The sequence below is a fragment of the Lithobates pipiens genome, unplaced genomic scaffold, assembly GCF_037356315.1.
Source record: "Lithobates pipiens isolate NorthernLeopardFrog02 unplaced genomic scaffold, aLitPip1_a1.2 Scaffold_25, whole genome shotgun sequence".
NCBI lineage: Eukaryota > Metazoa > Chordata > Amphibia > Anura > Ranidae > Lithobates > Lithobates pipiens.
In genome coordinates, this window is record NW_027507787.1 from 72581696 (window position 1) to 72603460 (window position 21765).

Here is a 21765-nt window from a genome sequence, read left to right on the forward strand (position 1 = left end):
AAAAGGAGGTTGTGACCCAGAATTCTCAACCAGACGGGTGGAGGGGCTCCAGCAATCGCTCGTTTCTCGGCTGCCCCTGTCGCCATCCTAGGTGAGGGAATAAGGAAGTGAATCATTGCGGCCTCACTTCCCGATTCCCTAATGCGCATGCGCGAGTCGCGCTCTGTGTTCTCACTGGCCTGGGACCTGTGTGTTTCCCAGAACACAGCGGGGGGTGACGCAAAGGGGCGTGACTCCCACAGGAGTCTATTCCCAGAGGGTTCCGAAAAGCGGAGGTTCACTTTTTGTGTGAACCTTCACTTTAAGTTTGTTTTGGGACCTGCAGGCTGGAGATTTCAAAGTGATCCGGGTGGGATGAAATCTCCGATCCTGGATCCAGATATTCAGAACAGCCAGCATACTGATGGGCCAAGTGTAGGGTTGCCACCTTTTTTTTTTGTCAAACCCGAACACATTAGCGGTGCACATCAATTTTTTTAATAGTATAAAATATACATATATTTTGCAATTAAATAACATTTCTAATCACATAGCACCAACAGTTTACGCAGAGCTTTACAATATAAAAGGGAGACAATACAGCTAAAATACAATAAAATACAAAAGGATTATGAGGGCCCCACTCAGAAGAGTTTACAATCTAATAGGGTGGGGCAGGTGGTAAAAAAAGGTTGTAACTGTGGGGAATGAGCTGATGGAAGTGGTAGGAGATTAGTTGGAGACAAGATAAGCTTTCCTGAAGAGATCAGTTTTCAGGGATCACCTGAAGATAGCAAGAGTAGGAGATAGCCGGAGAGGTTGAGGTAGCGAGTTCCAGAGGATGGGAGAGGCTCTGAATAAATCCTGGAGACGAGCATGGAAGGAGGAGACGAGAGAGCATGAGAGCAGGAGGTCTTGAGAACAGCGGAGAGGACGGTTTGGGTGATATTTGGAGACAAGATTGATGATGTAGTTCGGGGCAGAGTTGTGAAGGGCTTTGTATGTTGTGGTTAGTATTTTGAATTTAATTCGCTGGGTGATTGGGAGCCAGTTTAGGGATTGGAGGAGAGGGTTGGCAGACACTGCGTGGGTGGTAAGGTGTATAAGTCTGGCAGCAGCATTCATGATAGACTGAAGAGGGGATAGTCTGTGGAGAGGCAGGCCAAGGGAGTTGCAATAGTCAAGAGATAACGAGAGATAACAAGGGAGTGAATGAGGAGCTTGGTGGTTTCATTTGTTAAAAAGGGGCGAATTTTAGAGACGGAGGTGAATTCTACAAACTTTTGACAACAATTGGATTTGAGGCTGAAATGACAAGTCAGAGTCTAGGATTACACCTAGTACCCTGGTGTGAGGGGAGGGTTGCATTGTTGATTTTGATGGAAAAGTCATGGAGGGGGGCACGGGCGGGGGGGGGGGTGGATATTAATAGCTTAGTTTTAGAGAGATTTAGTTTAAGGAAGTGGTGCGACATCCATGCTGATAAGTAAGTTAGTAATGCGGGAGGAGACTGAAGGAGTGAGGTGAGGAGTAGACAGATAGATTTGGGTATCATCAGCATATAAGTGGTATTGGAAGCCGTGGGTGGTTATCAAGTGACCAAGGGAGGAGGTGTACATAGAGAAGAGAAGGTGACCAAGAACAGAGCCTTGGGGGACCCCCACAGAAAGGGGCAATGGAGAGGAGGAGACAGAGTTGTAGGTGACACTGAAGGAGCACTGTGATAAATAGGCAAAGAACCAGGATAGAGCAGAATCTCGGAGGCCAAGGAAATGCAGTTTATTGAGAAGGAGCAGGTGGTCAACAGTACCAAAGGCCGCAGAGAGGTCGAGTAGTAGGAGTATGGAGTACTGGCTGTGTGTTTTAGCAGTTACAAAATCAATAGTGAGTTTTAGTATGGCAGTTTTTGTGGAGTGCTGCGAGCGAAAGCCAGACTGTAAAGGGTCAAGAATGTTATTTTCACTGAGGTAGGAGCTAAGACGGTTGTAGATTAAGTGTTCTAGAAGTTTAGAGGTGAATGGGAGCAATGAAATGGGTCTTAAGTTGTTAAGGTTGGTAGGGTCCAGTGAGAACTTTTTTAAGTATGGGAGTGATCTGTGCATGTTTTCGAGGGGAGAAGGGGAACGTGCCACTAGAGAGAGAGAGATTGAAGATGTGAGTGAGGGAGCATAGGATAGAAGAAGAGGGTGACCGTAGTAGTTGTGAGGGAACAGGATCCAAGGGACAATTGGTTAGGTGGTAATCTGAGAAAAGTTTTGTAACCTCTTCGGTAGTAGTAGTCAATTCAAAAAAGGAGAGTGTTGAATGTGCTGTTAGGCAAGGTATGTTGGGTGGGGAAGATGTACGCACAGTGGAGGTGCCCTCACGAATTGCATCAATCTTGTCTTTGAAGTGATTGTCAATCTCTTGGGCAGTGAGTGAATTAGTGGGTAGAGGGGGTGGGGGATGAAGCAGAGAGTTAAAGGTTGAGAAGAGGTGATGGGGACTGGATGACAAGGAATTATTAAGAGACAAAGTAGGCTTGTTTGGCAGCATGGAGGCAGGAATTATATTTTAGAAGGGCAGATTTATATAGGGTGAAGTCTTGCAGGCATTTGGTTTTATGCCACAGCCGTTCAAGAGCACGGCAATCTCTCTTGTGATTTCTAGTGTTGTCAGTTTGCCAGGGTTGTAACGGTCGGGGCCTGATTCTGCGTGTGGTTAGAGGAGCAAGTGCATCTAGTGATGATGAGAGTGTTGTAGACAGAGGTGGCCAAGTCAGGACAGGACAGGGGACAGATTATGTCATATAGGTGGTCAGTAGCAGAATAGAGAAGAGAAGGGTTAAAGTGGCTAAGGTTTCTACAAGTAATTGTTTGCTGCTTGAAGGGATGGGTGGTTGGAGGCAAGGATATAGTGAAAGTAATGAGGTTGTGATCAGAGAGAGAAAAGAGGGTGTTGGTGAGGTTGCCAGGGCTGCAGAGATGGGAGAATACAAGGTCAAGGGTATTACCATTGGAGTGAGTGGAAGTAGGTGTCCATTGGGTTAGGTCAAAAGATGAGGTTAAGTCGAGAAGTTTAGCTGTAGTTGGGCTGTTAACATTGACAGGAATGTTGAAGTCATCACCAACAATGATCATGGGTATTTCAGAGGAGAGAAAGTAGAGTAGCCAGGCAGCAAAGTCATCAAGAAAGCGCAATACCAGTCCAGGAGGCCGATAAATTGCTGCAATCCTCAGAGAAATGGGAGAAAACAGACAAATACAGTGCATCTCGAAAGAAGAGAGGGAGGGATAGGAAGGACTTGGAAGGTGCTTTGTGGGGATAGAATGAAGCCAAATCCACCTTCTTTCTGCTTGTTGGGTCTGGGGGAGTGAGTCCAATGGAGACCACCATGGGACAGGGCAGCAGGAGAACCTGAGTCAAAATTTTCAAGCCAGGTTTCTGTTATGGCGAGTATGTTAAACTGAGTGGATTGTGGTGGTTGCCAGAGGGGGAAGGGTATTGGATATGTGGCTTACATTTGGAAAATGGCAGACCAGGGGTAGGAGAAATGTCACCTGAGACTAGAAGAAGGAGAAGGGCGAGGAAGGCAAGATGGGAGTGGGATGTGCATGAGCGCACATGTTTAGTGGCCCTGGTGTTTATGTCAGTATGTGGGTGCAGCAAATGCAGGGCGGCACTGTGGTGTAGTGGTTAGCACTCTCACCTAGCAGGTTCGAATCCCAACCACGACAATACCTACCTGGAGTTTGCATGTTCTCCCTGTGTCTGCGTGGATTTCCTCCAGGTACTCCAGTTTCCTCCCATACTCCAAAGGCATGCAGGTAGGTTAATTGGCGTCTGTCCAAAATTGGCCCTAGTATATGAATGGGGACCTTGGATTGTGGACTCCTTGAGGGTAGGGTCTGATGTGAGTGTGCAATGTACAGGGATAGAGACAATTGTAGACACTTAGGTTGAACTGGATGGACTAGTGTCTTTATTCAACCTTACTAACTATGTAACTATGATGGGTGCCATAGTAGGGAGATGGTAGGAGTGAGGGGGATATGTGTATGCTGCAAGGAAGAGAGGATGGGTAGAGTAAAGATAATTTGAGCATAGAAGACACCAATGTGAGAAGGAAGAGAATAAGGAGCATGTTAGTGGATAGAGAGTGGGAAACTGACTTTATATAAAATAAATCAAAAGCTGGTTTGCTTGTCGTCTTGCAGAGTAGAACAGAGTTCTTGTTGTATTTTCATCCAGCTTTAGATAAACAGCATTGGTGAAACTGTGCATCACCCGTGACGGAGCCATTATGTCTGCGCCAACCCATATGCTGCTTTAAATTTATAGGGAGACTGAGCAGCAGGGCTGTCTTTAATACTGATTGGACCACGGGCAAAAATTTTCTTGGGGGGCCCCCCATGCAATTTCACTCTCCACCTGCTCTGAGACATACAATAAATAGAAGCTAGACTTAAAATCAGTTTACTGTATCAGATCAGGCAGCAATTGTGATTGGTTGCCAGCGGTTACAGCATATCATTACTGCTTACTGACTGGTTGCTAGAAGTTACAGCACACATTACAGCTCACTGATTGGTTGCTAGAGGTTACAGCAAATTATTTCTGCTTGTTAGTTGCTAGAAATTACTGTACAGTGATACTGCTCACTGATTGGTTGCTAGAGGTTACAGCACATCATCTTCTCACTGCAGGGAAGCATGATATGCATATGAATGCCACCTTTATTTACATATCAATGCCATCGGCCGCTATTTACATATGAATGCCAGTTATTTACATGTAAACACAGGGTCTGCAGGCGAGTCTTATGTACACAACAATAGGGCAGAACTGGGCAGCATTAGTACCAGCACTTCACACTGAGATATCGGGACACAGCACAGGACTAAAACTTCAAGGGACAAGGGAATTTTAACTGGGATAGTTGGCAAGTATGAGGCAGCTGCTTTGGGCCCCATAAGAATGACAGGGCCCAGAGCAGCTGACCGTTTTGCCCTGCCTTAAAGACGGCCCTGCTGAGCAGGCATGCATTTCTCAGTTGGTCATTATTGGGTCTGATTTGAGACACCTGAATATGGGAGAGGAGATGGCCAATACCAGACCAGCTACAGACACAGGCTAGGGTCATAAAGCTAATTACCTCTCTTGATCACTCAAACCAAACGGGGTTGAGACTCAATCACCAGTAATATTTCTATTGCAGTGTGGTTGTTATAGAGCTAGCATTATAGATAGACGTTTAAAGATATGGCAGCAGAAGACATTTACCAAAAATGTAACAGCAGTGTCAGTTTAGTAGAGATGTACAGATGGATAGAAGACATTTACCTGTAAAAGAGCAGAGAAGACATGATCAGAATTGATAACTGCATTGGTGAACCTGTGCATCAATCCTGACAGAGCCACTCAGGACAGAGCCATTAAGTCTGCGCCTTTCCCCTGTCTGCGCCACCGCATGGGCTGCTTTATGGCCTTGTCAGTTGCATTTTGTGAGTACCCACTTTTATATAAAACATTTTTTATTATTACATCATCTTTGGTAATGCCCTAGGTGTGCACGCCTTCCATTTCTGTTTTTCTTAAAAATGTCATAAACTAACTGGTAATCTACCTGTCATTTTAAAGGTATTTTTTTTAAAATAACAAACCTATCATACTTACCTGCTCTGTGCAATGGCCCCGATCCTCCTCTTCTGGGGTCCTGACCACTTCTGCTATGGAAGCACTTATATAGGCTTGATCCTGAGCTGGGCTGCGTGTGTCCACTGACACACACACAGCACGGCTAAGCGCTAAATCCCCCCTCGCTCTTCACAAGCTGTGATTGACAGCTGCAAGAGCAAATGACTCCCACTGCTGCCTCTATGTCCAGTGAGGAGCAAAAGAGAGGAGCGAGCGGGTGCTCTGGGGCACATCATTGGATCGAGATCAGGTAAGTATTTAGGGGGAGGTAGGGGGAAGTTGAACAAAGAAGGTTTTACACCCTAATGCAGAGAATGTGTTACATTAAAAAAATAAACTTCTCTTTACAACTACTTTAGCCATGGTATAAAACCCACCACGTGACTAGTATGGGGAGATCTGAGGTACAATAAAAGAAAAATAAACCAACATAGATATCAGTTATGTCTGTGCTTCCTCTTGAAGTCTCATGGTCAGGCTTTCATCTCGGCAGAAGTATCCCACGCGTCTGAATCTATGATCCAGGCTGAAACTGGGCCAACTGTATATAATCACACACATGACCAATCCCTCCTCTCACACGCCGTGTCCCTGGCTTGTTTGAGCTGAGCAGACATAACAAATTACTTCAGCTGACGTAACCACACATTTTTTTTTTTTGTGATGTGGTTTTTAATATATTACAAAACATTTGCCATGTGGTTACTGTACCTACTGACCTTTGATCATTTGTGTTCTAAAGTAAATGTCTTTTCTCTTTTGGCGGCCAAAGTGGAAACTAAGTTATTACTGAAAATAAATGCCTGTGTAAAATAGGCTCTGTAATAATCCTGAATTATCTTTTTAATGGAACAAATTCATGGTAAGAGGCAGATAAGATTGAGATTTTAATGCCTAACCTACGACTAACCTAGGGCACACATTTTTCTATTATCCTTATACTTCTAATGTATGTATAATTATCCACTTGACCTTCAGTACATTTACCCTCCTTTATGACCAGTCCATTTTTTGCAATACGGCACTGCATTACTTTAACTGACAATTGCGCGGTTCTGCAACACCTTACAGTAAAAACTATTTTTATGCCCTTTTTTCCCCCACAAATAGAGCTTTATTTTGGTGATATTTGATAATTTTTTCACCTTGCGCTATAAACAAAAAAGACTTTTGAAAAAAATATATATTTCCTGGTGCCTCCATGGCAGCATACCTGTGACAAGCTCCGCCTTGGCTCCTCCCTCAGGACTAGTGAATATTATAAAAGAAAAGGTTAGTACAGCCCCCGCATTCTCCTTTTTTTCCTCATACCTCATGGCAGTGAATCCTGGTCGGCGTCCTTACCTTCTGCATTCGGCAGCGTCCGTCCGGGTTCAAGCCTCTCCCGGACGCAGTTCCTTCTCTTGGGCAGCTAAACGCGCTTATAAGGTTGGAAGTCCCTTCTGTAGGATCTTTTGGGACAAGCAGTTTGTCTCTTAAGTAAGAGCTTTATCTGCAAATTGATCAGGCACCAGCTCATTCATGGTAACGGAGGCAGCAGCTATTTCTACATTTCTTTGTTTTTTCCCCTTCTCTCTTTTCTTCCTTCCTTTCCTTTCCCTTTTTTTTTAGGTTTTATATCTTTATCTTTTCCCTTTTCTCTTCCCTCTCTCTTTTGCTCTCTTCCCCTCCCCAACCTTCCATTTCTTTCTTTGTTTCTTTTCTTTTGACCTCCCATTTGTTTGTTTCTCTCAGACAATCTCCCTCTTAGCCCCTGTCGCCATTCCCGGCTCCATAGGAGCCGCGCGCGCTCAGCGCCGGCGTTTTATTTAACTTTCGGCGTTCCCCGCCGTGCTCTGCGCATGCGCCGGCGGCGTGAGGCTTCTAGCTTACTGTTCCGCCGATCGGCGCATGCGCAGTGGATTCGGAGGCCGCGGCGGCCATCTTTGATAAGGGCACAGTGACGTCTGTGCCCTCAAAATCTCAAAGACAGGATAGAGGCGTGCCCTGCCTCTCCTGTTCTACTGTTTATCTCCCTGATGGCCTCAGTGGAACGCCTGTGGCTGCAGGGAGAACTGCAACTCTGAGTTAAAAAACAAAAAAAAAAAAAAAGAGAAGATGGATTAATTAATTAAATAGTATAAAATTAAATAAACATTAAATTATTAAATAAAATTAATAAAAAATAATTAAATAAATTATTTTATTTACAAAAAAAAAATAATAATAATAATTAAATAAGTTATTTTATTTACAAAAAAAATAATAAATAAATAAATAAAAAATTTAAAATATATATATATAATTTAACCCCCCCCCCCCCCCCAAAAAAAAAAAAAAAAAGGACAGGAGGACAAAATGTAGATTTAGACGTATTTTAGATGTATTTATTAAAGTCCCTTTTTTCCAGTCAAGGACACGGTTGGTTGATTTTTCTCCTCTAAAACTCTTTTCTTAGCTGCTGCTTCTGCTAATCCGTCTAGTATGAGCCATTCGCCACCCGCACAAGATCCTACTCTACACCTGAGGTAAGGACCTACGTCCAGGTAAGTTGATACACTTTAAAAAAAAAAAAAAAAAAAAAAGAGTGCACTCAGGCTGGTACTTTATGTATTTCAGTCCTGTACGCCAGAAGATGTCTAAGAGGACCTCAAGGCGACATGAAGGCGATGATGACTCTAGTCACAGCAGAGACAGGTCGTCCTGGCATGGGGATTATAGAAGTGGCAGAAAGCATCGGCCAAAAAGGCGCCATCACTCATGCTCCCCGAGACCTAGATCTCCAAGATGTCAGGCGTGTGGAGCTGCCCCACTTTCAGACAAACTGATCTGTTTGAGATTGCCTCAGGGACGATGCAGCTGAAGGTCTGCAAATGGCGGACCTACTTAAGAAAGCAGTAAAGGACTCCCTTGCGGAATTGGTAGCCACATGACGACGCAACAACCAGCGTCTCCTCCTCAGGAGCAAACGGCTGAGGCTGAGGCTTCCATCCCGGGGATGTCCACAAGTGGAATTTTTCGTCTGTCGCCGGCATCCTCCTCTAAACATCAGGAAGAGAATGCCATCTCAGAGGAATCATCTGATGACCTAGATGCCTCTGGCTTTGCTTTCGCTATGGTCCAGCCTTATGTACAGGCAGCTAAACAAGCGATCGGCTGGGAGAGACCAACACAAAGGTTTAAGAAGTCTAAATCGTACTTCCCCTTTCTCAAACGTCGGATCTCCGTTTTTCCTCTCATGGACGAGATCAGGGATGTGATTGAGGAAGAGTGGGAAAAGACAGAGAAAATGTTCTCTATTAATCGGTTGGGAAAGTTATTCCCTCTCTCATAGCCTGATTCCGCAATGCTGGAGGGTTCTCCAGTGGTCGACGCAGCAGTGGTAAGGTTGGCAAAGAATGTCACATTGCCCCCGGAAGACTCAACTTCTTTTAAGACTCCAGATGGCAGACAACGCCTGTAAACCTGTCATAGCCCTGACATCAGTGTCCAATGCGCTACGCGTCTGGACAGATAATATAGAGTCAGCAGTCCAACAGGACATCCCAGAGGAGGATATAATCAAGGCCTTGGATGAGCTGAAGTTCTCAGCAGACTTTATTGGTGAAGCCGTCATCGATTCAATTCGTTGCTCCGCAAGGGCAATGCTCCACACAGTTATGGCCAAATGGGCCTTGTGGCTGAAACCGTGGGCAGCAGATATCGCCTCCAAACAGAACTGGTGCAAGATACCATTTGATGGTGAAGCCTTGTTTGGGGGAAAAAAACTGGACAAGGACATCTCTCGAGTCACTAGTGGAAAATCAGGCCTGCTACCCCAAGACAGGTGATCTAGGCGCTCCAGGACAATCGCACCTATATTCCAATACTCCAAGAATAAGGATTACCGATAGTCCAGGCAGGGAAAAGGCTTCAGGCATAATTGGGAAAGCACACAGTCCACGTTCCTCAAAACCCGAAGACAGAGACCAATGCCTAACCCACAGGATTCTACTATATCCTTTCGACGCCTGGCCAGCCCAAGCGATTCCTGTGTGGGCCAAGCTAAAACACTTCTCAAAGATCTGGGAGCAAAAGTGCAGGGATTCTTGGGTAGTCTCCACAGTCAAATATGGCCATTTTGGGCCGTTCCTAGACAAACCTCCCAAGGTCCTCTTCTCCCTGACAAGGGTGTCAAGGTTCCCCCCTAAAAAACGGAAGTGCTACAGCAATTTCTTCTCTCCTTGCAGTAACAGCAAGCGGTAGTTCCAGTGCCTCCATCAGAGAGATTTTCGGGTTTTTACTCAACCCTGTTTCCAGTCCCCAAGAGAAATGGAGGGTGGAGACCCGTGATAGACCTAAAAAGTCTAAATCGTTATTTCTTCCTAGTAAGATTCAAAATGGAGTCACTACGAACGATTATTTGTGTAGACCAATCAGGGGGCTGGATGTTGTCAATAGACTTGCAGGACGCTTACCTGCATATACCCATACTCCCTCCTTTCCAGAAGTATCTGAGATTGGCGGTGGGGCAGGTACATCTCTAATTCCAGAGTCTTCCATTGGGCCTCTGCACATCGCCAAGAGTCTTCACAAAGACCCCAATTGCCATCATAGCCCCTCTGAGAGAATTGGGGCTTCGGGTATGCCACTACTTGGACGACCTTCTACTGCTGGCAAAAGACTGTGGAACAGGTGGTATCTATCCCAACCCATACACTTGACGACCTTGATGCTCAGGAGTCTGCATTGGTAGATGAAGAAACAGACACTTCTGAAATCACGCCCGTTAGGGCATGTCGACTGGATCACAGTTAATACCAATGCCAGTGCAGCATGTTGGGGAGCACACTGCAACCGGATCTCAGTACAGCGTAGATGGTCCTTCCATACAACAGGCCTGGTGTCGAATGTCCTGCAGGTCAGAGCGGCCTACCTTGCGTTACTAGCCCTAAGGTTCGAGATTACAGGGAAACCTGTTCTCCTCCGAATGGACAACAGGGCTGCGGTATCCTATGTACACCGGCAAGGGGGGACACGCAGCAGGTCCCTCCTGAAGGAGGTGGAACCCATAATACTCTGGGCAGAAAGGAATACCTGAGGGCAGTTTATCTGCCCGGCCATCTCAACTTGAGGGCCGACCGCCTTTCCCGCAAGTTTGCGGATGCCAACGAATGGTCTCTACACCCGGAGATTTTCGACTGGATAGTGAACCAGTGGGGTCCCCTCGAGATAGACCTATTTGCAACAGCACTCAATACCAAGCTTCCAAGGTGCATCTCAAGGCTTCCTCAACCCCAAGCGGAGGTATTAGATGCCCTCTCAGCCCCCTGGGCATGCAATCGGGCCTATGCCTTCCCTCCACGGCCTTTCATTCCAAGATTCCTGTCAAGGCTTATGATTATGAAACCTCGACAGTGATAACGGTCCTACTGTACTGGCCAACACGCCCTTGGTTCCCCACAGCAATGTATCTAAGTACCCGACTTCCAGTCAAGGTTCCAATAATACCTCTTCGCCTCTCGCAAGGATGTCACACCCTTCCAGATCCCCGCAGGCTGGATCTTCACATCTGACAGCTGAAAGGGAAAGGTTCCAATCTCTAGGGTGTTCCAATAAAGTGATCGCAACCCCGCTCAAGGCAAGAAAACCATCCACAAACAAAAGTTCAGGGCCTTCATGATTGGCAGAAGCTGTGATCCAGATTCCCCATCATCCTCTCAAATTCTTGAGTTTTTGCAGGCAGGCCTTGACCTAGGTCTTGCACTAGGTACACTAAAAGTACAGGTATCAGCATTTTCATTGGCAAACCAGTAGAAGATGGGCCGAGGACTCATTAATAATACAATTCTTCAAAGCTGTCAAAAAGATCCGACCGCCAACTAAACAATCTTTTCCCACTTGGGACCTTGCTATTATCCTAGAGTCCTTAGCCAGTCCACCTTTTTGCCCCTTCGGAGTCAGCATCTAGCCTAGAAGCTAGCCTTCCTGATAGCTATAACCTCTGGCAGACGGATTTCAGAGCTCCAAGCTTTAGGAGCAGATCATAATCATATCATATTCTATCCGGACAGAGTAGAACTCAGAACAGTGCGAGGATTTATTCCCAAAGTCGCATCATCCTTAAACATGTCAGAACCTTGGGCACTCCCAACATTTTCAGAACAGGACTCTGGTTCTCTTCATGAGCTAGACATTGCCTCCACTTTGAAATGCTATCTGCAGGCCACAGCATCATTCAGGGATTCCATCAGGCTGTTTATAATTCCCTGGGGCAAACACCAAGGCAAGGAGGCGTCAGCAAGAACGATTGCCTCATGGATCGTTAGACTCATTCACAAGGTGTACAGGACAAAGGGGCTGGAACCCCCTTTGGCGGTCAGGGCGCTCTCCACCAGAGCAGTTTCTGCCTTTTGGGCGGCAAGAGCGAATGTGTTAATTGAAACTATTTGTGGGGCAGCGACTAGGTCGTCCCGACATACGTTTCTGAAACATTGCAGGGTGGACCCAGGAGCTCTTGCATCGGTGGAGTTTGGCAGACAGGCAGTCACATCAGCCCTCGCTTCTTCTAAATAATAATTTCTTTAAAATAGACTTCTAAGCATCCCACCCATCTCAGCTAGTTATTTGTCACAGGTATGCTGCCATGGAGGCACCAGGAAAACAGAAAATTGTACCATACTTACCGTAATTTTCTTTTCCTGGTGCCTATCCATGGCAGCATACAATCCCACCCTCGGTATTCTATATTACGGAGAATGCGGGGGCTGTACTAACCTTTTCTTTTATAATATTCACTAGTCCTGAGGGAGGAGCCAAGGCGGAGCTTGTCACAGGTATGCTGCCATGGATAGGCACCAGGAAAAGAAAATTACGGTAAGTATGGTACAATTTTCTGTTTTTTTTACTTTTTTACTTTTTTTATTTCTGCTATAAAACACATCCAATGACAATTGCACGGTCCTGCAACACCTTACATTAAAAACTATTTTTATGCCCTTTTTTTCCCCACAAAGAGAGCTTTATTTTGGTGATATTTGAGCATTTTTTCACCTTGCGCTATAAACAAAAACAGACTTTTGAAAAAAATCTATATATTTTTTACTTTTTTTAAATTGTATTTATTTATTTATTTCTGCTATAAAACACATCCAATAAAAATACATAAAAAATCGAATTTCTTTATAATTTTAGGCCAAAATGGGTTCTGCTACATGTTTTTAGTAAAAAAAAATCCCACTAAGCGTTTATTGATTGGTTTGCACAAAGGTTATAGCATCTACAACTAAGGGATATATACTAGAACTTTTATTTATTTATTTTACTAGTAATGGCGGCAATTAGCAACTTATAGAGGGTCTGCGTTATTGCGGCTGACATTTGGACACTAACTGACACTTTTTGGGAACCAGTGACACTAATACAGTGATCCATGCTAGAAATAGGCACTGTCACTGTATTAATGACACTGGCTGGGCAGGGGTTAATATCAGGGGCGATCAAGAGGTTAATGTGAGTGGAAATGCATATGTTTTAATAAAATAGCCTGGTTTTAACGATTTTACACTATAGGAGCTGCCTTGTCTTTATCCTACTTCTATGACTGATGGGGTATATGAGAGGTATTATTACACAGCCTGAACTGGAGTGGAGTTTATTGTTGTACGTTTATACACAGCACGTTATGTGGATAGAATTGGGTCTTTACAATTGGGAATAACACAGACTATTTTCAAAATTTTTCTTAAATTAATTAAATTAAATGTTTATAAGTAATGTGGATTGCACACTAGCACTTTACTGTATGTATTATTTTTGACATTTTATATAGTGGCTGCCCGATTCATTTGTTCTTTTAGGTTTGGGTACGCTTTTTTTAGTGAGTTTCTGTGATGCTGTTACATACTTCTTTTTTATTATTATTATTATTATTTTATTATTTAATATTTTTTACTTTTTGCTATAATAAATATCCCCCAAATAAAAAAAACGAAAAAAAAATGTATTCAACAGTTTAGGCCAATATATATTCTTCTACATAGTTTTGGTTAAAAAATAATCACAATAAGCATATATATTGATTGGTTTGCGCAAAAGTTATGGTGTCTAAAAACTATAGGAAAGATTTATGAAATTTTTATTATTATTATTATTTTTGTTACTAGTAATGGCGGTGATCTGTGTTTTTTATTGGTACTGCCACATTGTGGACAGATCGGAGACTTTTGAATTTTTTTTGGGACCATTGGCATTTATACAGCGATCAATGCTATAAAAATGCACTGATTACTGTATAAATGTCACTGGCAGGGGAGGGGTTAACACTTGATGGTGATCGAGGGGTTAATTGTGTGTTCCCTCAGTGTGTTCTAACTGTGGGTGGATAGGATTGACTAGGAGAGGAGACATATCATTTTTCCTACTTAGTAGGAACAAACAATATGGCTCCTCTTCCCTGACAGCACAGAGATAGAAAACAAACATCATTACAACACATCGGCTCTCTTGACATCGAATACCAGTGGCCGCAATAAAACATTGCTGCTAGAGTGAATGAGCCCTTAAGAGATCAGTTGATTGACATACAAACATTATTAATTGCAAATATTATTCATTTTACACCATTATTTTGATTATGAACGTTTTACCTAATACCTTGTTAGATTGACAATTGCACATATCATAGGCACCGCATATCACTTACTAAAAGACCATGGTACACTCGCTGGCCTATGTATTCTAGTTCTGTAGGTACGTCTACATAATTACCTAACATCTTTTTGAGATGGGAACGAGGGACACCTATTAGCAAACGTGTATAGGCATAGGACACACCCCCTGCCACGTCCCCTTGAAGGAGAATAATGCCAAAAAAATGATTAGTTAAACCCACAAGTGATTTTTTAACCTCTACTTTTCCTTTATACTGGCTTTTTAAAGTTACAAATGCAGCAATTTAGAAATTAGATTAAAGGTTTAGCACAGAGAAACACTTTTTAAAAGCTAAAATGTGCATTTTATATACAACTATATAGATCAGACCAAAATGAGGGACACATGAGAAGAAGAAAGGGGGACAGAGGGACTTTTTGCAAATCAGAGAGAGTCCCTTGAAATCATATTCATAGAATGTACACAGGATTCTTTAAAGAGGGAAATAATTAGATATGAAAAATTATATAAAAAGAAGATATAAAAAATGAATGTTGTTATTTGTTAATAGCACAAAATTATGAACAAAACAACAGGTGTTTTTTAACAATATGCTATATAAGCATAATGGAGGCAGGAACTAAATCCTGTGCCATGGACACAGAACAAAATTGGCTATTCTTCAAAGTGACTGTATGTAAACTCACTTCAAAATATATTCCCATGGGCGATAAGTTGAAAAGGCTAAAAAAGGCTAAAAATAATGGCCAACGTTAAAATGGCTATAAATAACAAAAAATGAAGGAACACTATCATCGTTTAAATTTTACAAAGAATATAACAGAATTTGTAAAAAGTAAATCAAGGATGCAAAAAATTCTTCAAATATATTAATAGTAAAAAGGTCAGGTCTGAGCATGTAGGCCCTTTACAAAATAATCTAGAGTAGGTGACTGGGGACAAAGAAAAGGCAAATTTATTAAATACTTTCTTCAGCTCTGTGTATACAAAGTAGCATGGGGGAGCTCATGTCCATAATGGGGGTGATTTTCATACAGCCCAAATGATCCACAATGACTCAAAAGGGATATGGTCCAGAAATATTTAGACAGAATAAAGGTGGATAAAGCACCTGGACCAAATTGCATCCACCCACGGATCCTAAAAGAATTGAGCTTTATCGTTTCAAAGCCATTGTTTCTAATTTGTAGGGACTCGTTAATAACTGGAATGGTACCACTGGATTGGTGCAAGGCCAATGTGGTGCCTATATTTACAAAGTGATCAAAGTCTTTACCAAGTAACTATAGACCTGTTAGTTTAACTTCTAAAGTCGGGAAGATACCGGAGAGTTTAATAAAAGACCACATAGACGAGTTCTTGTTGGAAAAAAATATTTTAAGCAACAGACAGCATGGATTCATGAAAGACAGACATTGTCAAACAAACCTGATTTCTTTTTATGAGGAGATAAGTAAAACCTTGGACAGAGGGATGGCTTTGGGCGTGGTATACCTGGACTCTGCAAAAGTGTTTGACACAGTTCCCCACACACGGCTCATGTGTAAGGTAAAGTCTACAGGCTTGGAAAGATCAATTTGTAAATGGATAGAAAACTGGCTAAAAGACAGAAATCAGAGAGTAGTGGTTAATGATTCTTACTCTGAATGGTCTAAGGTTATCAGTGGCGTACCCCAAGGTTCAGTGCTGGGACCCTTACATTTTAATATCTTTATAAATGATATAGGGTCTGGGATTAAAAGAAACATTTCTGTCTTTGCAGATGACACTAAGCTATGTAGTGCAATAACGTCCTTACAGGATGTCTCCAATTTACAAGCCCACTTCTAATTGGGCAACTAAGTGGCAAATGAGGTTTAATGTTGATAAATGTAAAGTTATGCACTTGGGGGCTAAGAATATGCATGCATCATACATATTAGGGGGAGTACAACTGGGGGAATCAATGGTGGAGAAGGATCTGGGGGTTTTGGTAGATCATAAGCTCAATAATAGCATACAATGCGAAGCTGTGGTTTCCAATGCGAGCAAAGTCCTTTCTTGTATTTAGAGAGGTATGGACACCAGAGAGAGAGAGAGAGAGAGAGAGAGCGGGAGAGAGCGGGAGAGAGAGAGAGAGATCATCTTGCCCCTGGACAAATCATTAGTAAGACCTCATCTGGAATATGCAGTTAAGTTTTGGGCATGGGCACTAGTTCTCAAGTCTATCGGGGAACTGGAGAAAGTGTAGAGAAGGGTGACCAAACTGATAAAAGGCATGGAGGAGCTCAGCTATGAGGAAATATTAGAGGAACTGAATCTGATCAATATGTATTAATACATATGTATATAGTGAACTTGGTGTTGAGTTATTCACTTTAAGGTCATCACAAAGGACAAGGGGGCACTCTTTAAGTCTAGAGCAAAAAAGTTTTCATGTCCAAATACGGAAAGGTTTCTTCACAGTAAGGGCTGTGAAAATGTGGAATAGACTCCTTCCAGAGAGGTGGTTCTGGCAAGCTCAGTCGATTGCTGGATTCTTTCCTAATTGTACACAGTATAACTGGGTGCTAGCATTTATAGGTAAAAGTTGATCCAGGGAAAATCTGATTGCCTCTCGGGGGACCAGGAAGGAAATTTTCCCCTGCTGTAGCAAATTGGATCATGCTTTGCTGTTTTTTTTTTTGCTTTCCTCTGGATCAACTGTGGGTATAGATTTGTGTATATGTGGATGGAATTTTTTAATTGTTATTTCTTTTTTTGGTTGAACGTGATGGACTTGAGCCTTTTTTCAACCTGACTAACTATGTAACTATGTGGCCACATGGTCGTAAAAACACACTGCTGTCTCAGTTATCTTCTAGGGTCTCATATCCTCCCATTTTATTCTAATTCCGCATACACACGACCAAACTTTCCGGCAGAAAAGGTCTGACGGAAGAATTCCATCGGATATTACGATCACGTGTGGGCTTCATCTGACTCTTTTCTTAAAAAATTCAGACAGACCTAGAAATAGAACATGTTTCAAATTTGTCCGATGGAATTCATTTCTATTGGGAAAACTGTTTGTCTGTATGCTGGTCCGACGGACCAAATACGACGCAAGGGCAGCTATTGGCTACTGGCTATTGAACTTATTTTTCTAGTCCCATCGTACGTCATCACATTCAAAACGAACACACTTTGGTCCGTTCGTGTGTGGGCAAGTCCGTTCGGTCAGAAAGTCCCTCGTAACTCCATTGAAAGTCAGTCGGAACTCCGTCGGGAAGACCGTCTGACCTTTTCTGCTGGAAAGTCCGGTCGTGTATATGCGGCATAACACAACACAGTATGACAGCCAGCTACTAAATCACAAGAATCAGTCAAGGCTAACATAATTACATAATTTCATAATTAGTCAGCTTGAAAAAAAGTCCATCTACTGTAGTTCAACCAATGGTAACAAAATAGAAAACCTCCATATGCACAATTCTATACCCACAATTGGTCCAGAGGAAAGCAAAAAAAAAAACAGCAAGACATAATACAATTTTCTCCAGTGTGGGGAAAAATTCCTTCCTGATCCACCTGTAGGCAATTAGATAATTCCTACCCCTGGTGTTATTACCTCCAAATGTTAGTATCATGTTATATATTGTGCACTTAGGAATGCACTCCATTTTTAGGACCACGTTACATTTTCCACCCATATTTAGGGTGTGACATGTAACCTGGTGCCAAGAGAATTCTCCTCACTCCCAAATCCTTATCCCCTGCAACAGCACGGGTGGTGGGGGGGGGGGGGGTGTTCTCCCCTGCAGCAGTTGTCAGACTTTAAATCAACAAGGCTGTGCATGGTTCCGCCTGCACAGACTTGTCATTAATTCACAGAGATCTGTGAAAGTATAAACTACAGATCCTGCCTGCTATTGGAGCAGACAAACTAGTCCATTGAATCTTCCTCCAGCTCTCTATATGGAAGTATGTATTTCAGTAAGTACATAGAACAGGAGAAGAGTCTGCGGGAGCCTGTGCTTTGCATCTAATTATGGTTGCAATGCTTTTCAGGCTCATTTAAAAAAAATAATAATATGCACATTTTTTTATTTTTTTAAACAGTAATATGGACTTTAAAAATGCGTCTATATCAGTTGAACCAGTGGATTGATTACTAGCTGGATCAATAGGTCAGGACACAATGTATAATAATTTTTAAAGCAATCCATAATAAAGTGTTTCAAGTGAAATAGACTTTTTGAAACACTGTTGAGATAATTTGAGGTAATTTGTTTTACTGCTATCTGAGGTACAAGTCATTCCTGTTTGTAATAGGAGATGGTGTGAAAATCCATGCCAAGAGAACAGCACTTATCGGAGCCCCTTAAACACAGCACAAGTCTTCCAATGGTGGGAACATGATAGCCTGTCAATGAGAGGACTTCTATTAACACCACATTCCACCATAATCCTCACTACTCCTGGGTGTCATGGGCATAACAGAATTCACCAAATAACGCTTAAGGAATGCTGAGATCTGACAGTGATTGAGCTCCGCACAAAATATGTGATCAACAAACTTCAAATCTAAGTTACTGTTCTGGGACTGGGAAATCTCCCAGAAATAGACTCATATTACACACATTTTTATTGATGTTAATCTGTACAAAAACTAGGCCTGGTCTGATGCCTAATGGGCTAAAACTATATGCGTTTTGTAGTATTTAAATTTCTTCTTTGTATGTATTGGTGCAGAGAATTGTACAATGTAATTGAGCACAAAATCCATGCCATGTTTCTAAACGGGTAACCCCATTTTTACACAGAGACAAGTCGTTTGTGAGCAGTGGTGTATTTTGGTTTTGTGTTGCCCTAGGTAAGAATAAAATCAGGAACCCCCCATCTAAATTTATCCCACCCCTTCCTGTCTATTTACACCTGCTTCCATCCGATCCCACCAAAAACAGACGGATGGGGGATATATTCCCCATCTGTCTGGCGGATCGGATGGCAGTCGAATGGAAATGAACAGGACTGCCCCATAGAGGAGAGTTGACTGTGTCCGTGTCCTCCCCTTGTACATGGAGAAGAAATGGAAACAATGAAAGTTTTTATCTTCCTAGGCTCCAGGATCATGGCAGACGTTGACTATAGCCATAAAATTGGGAGGCGTGTGCCTCCCTTTATGACTACAGTGTACCTATCTTCTGATGGCTACTTCCAGCACGATAATGCACCATATCACAAAGCTCAATTAATTTCAAACTGCTTTCTTGAACATAACAATTAATTCACTATACTCCAATAGCCTCCACAGTCACCAGATCTCAATCCAATAGAGCACCTTGTGGTGAAACGGGAGATTCGCATACAGATGTGCAGCGACAAATCTGCAGCAACTGTGTGATGCTATCATGTCAATATTGACTAAAATATCTGAGGAATGTTTCCAACACCCTGTTGAATCATTGCCACAAAGAATTAAGGAAGTTCTGAGGGCAAAAGGGAGTCCAACCTGGTACTAGCAAGGTGTATCTAATAAAGTGGCCCGTGAGTGTATGGTGCCAATATTAAGCAAACACAGTTGGAAAGCTCTGGACTAAAATCAGCTGTACATATTCACAATGGAAAAAAAAACAGAATGTTTAAGGGTGGACAGCACCAGCCAGTAAAAATGAGTGCTTGACATAAACATAGGTTTAGGTCAAGTAAGTCCACCTTCCTCCACAATTCACACTGTAGTAGAGTCAGAGTTTTCAAGTTGCTATTCTAAACATTCTATCCAACTGGTAGAAATAAGAAACTTCTATAATTCACTAAAAGCAAGAGAGGACCTTCATAATTCCCTTACAATTTTTGAATCTCTTTGTTCACAACTTGACCCCCCTATACACACTGCTTCTTTTCTTTATAATTTTCCCTTTTGGGGAATGGGAGAGTGAGCTAGGAGCTTGTTACTTTTGCAGAGGAAGAAGTTTGTAAATCCTATATATGGACTCATAAATCTGTTGCGAGTAAAATACAGGAACGAAACTACAAAGTCATTACGAGATGGTCCCTGGATACTACATAAAATATTCCCAAACACATCAGATGAATGTTGGCGATGCCTATCCTATGTATGCACCATGCAACATACATGGTGGTTGTCCTGCTTTGTGCCCAATTTGAGATAATATTTTTAAAACATATAGCATTGTTGCCTCAGAGACAATGCCCCAAACACCCAAATAGCTTTATTCAAAAGGGGAGAAGATAAAGGGGTAACACGACACATCTCCTGTGTGGTTCCAGTAATAGAAAGTTCCAGAGGTCGTTCAGCGAATTCTGGAGCCGCCATCCAGGTGAGTAAAGCAACTACATTTGTACGGAGGCTTATTTGGACTGCGTTGTTGTTTAGGTAGAGCAGAGGAAACATTAGCAGATTTTGAAGAAGAGCCATCAGCAGAGTTGGTGTGTTCAATTTCCGTGCCGGAGGTACTGTTGATGTAGTGTTCTGCATCTTCCGGGGAGGTAAAAGTAAGATGTTCTCCTGTATGTGATTGGACATGTGAGACGGCCGGATAGGCTAGGGTGAATTTAACTTGATTGTTGTATAGTGTCGAGCATCCCTATGTTGTTTTATCACTTCCATTGAATAGTCTGTGAAGAGCAGTAGGTTTGCACCGTCAATGGACAGAGAATGTGAACGGCGAAATTTCTGCATAATGGCATTTTTGTCAGCATAATTGAGATATCCGACAATGACATGGCGAGGTTTGGTGCCATTTTCTGTATACTGACCGATGGGATGAGCAAGTTCGATGCAGGGGAAGCGAAGACCTACTGTAGTTGCTTAGGGATGATTTTAGTGCAGAGATCCGTGAGCTGGGCATTGGAGACTGAAAAGGAAAAAATTACGCTAATTATAGTCCATAAATGTGATGTATATAATTAATCCAGTCCTTGAACAGATGGAGATAAATTCAAACATACACCCGGTAACTGAATCGCAGGAAAGTGCACCATCACCTTGTGGAAAACCTGCGTACCAGATCATAAGCCAAATGAGCAGATGGCGTTAACCCAGCTCAGGCCTTTTGTTTTGCAAGAAGACGCAATACTGCAATGTAATCGTTGCAAGCCTCTTAGCACAGGTTAGCGTTTATTCCACAAATCGTGATTTTATATCAACCCAAAAGGAAAAAATATATATACCATAGCGTAATATTGTCAAATAAATAAACGACCAATATATGCTTACAGTGTTTTACACTTACAGTGCTAAAACCAGAAATGTGTAGACAAAACCCACCCAGTGGATGAATCACAATCAAGGTCACTGTCACCACACACAGAGCCTCCTTACCAAATGTCAAGCCAAGAATGCAGATATCCCCTTAGGCAGATAAATCCTCAGTTGGAAACAGGCATGGAGCTAGTGGATAGATGGAAAGAAACTGCCAGCAGAGAACCAAGTGCTCCGTATGACCCGTGGGTATTGATTGTATCAGCCTAAAGAGAGGATATAATACACCATAG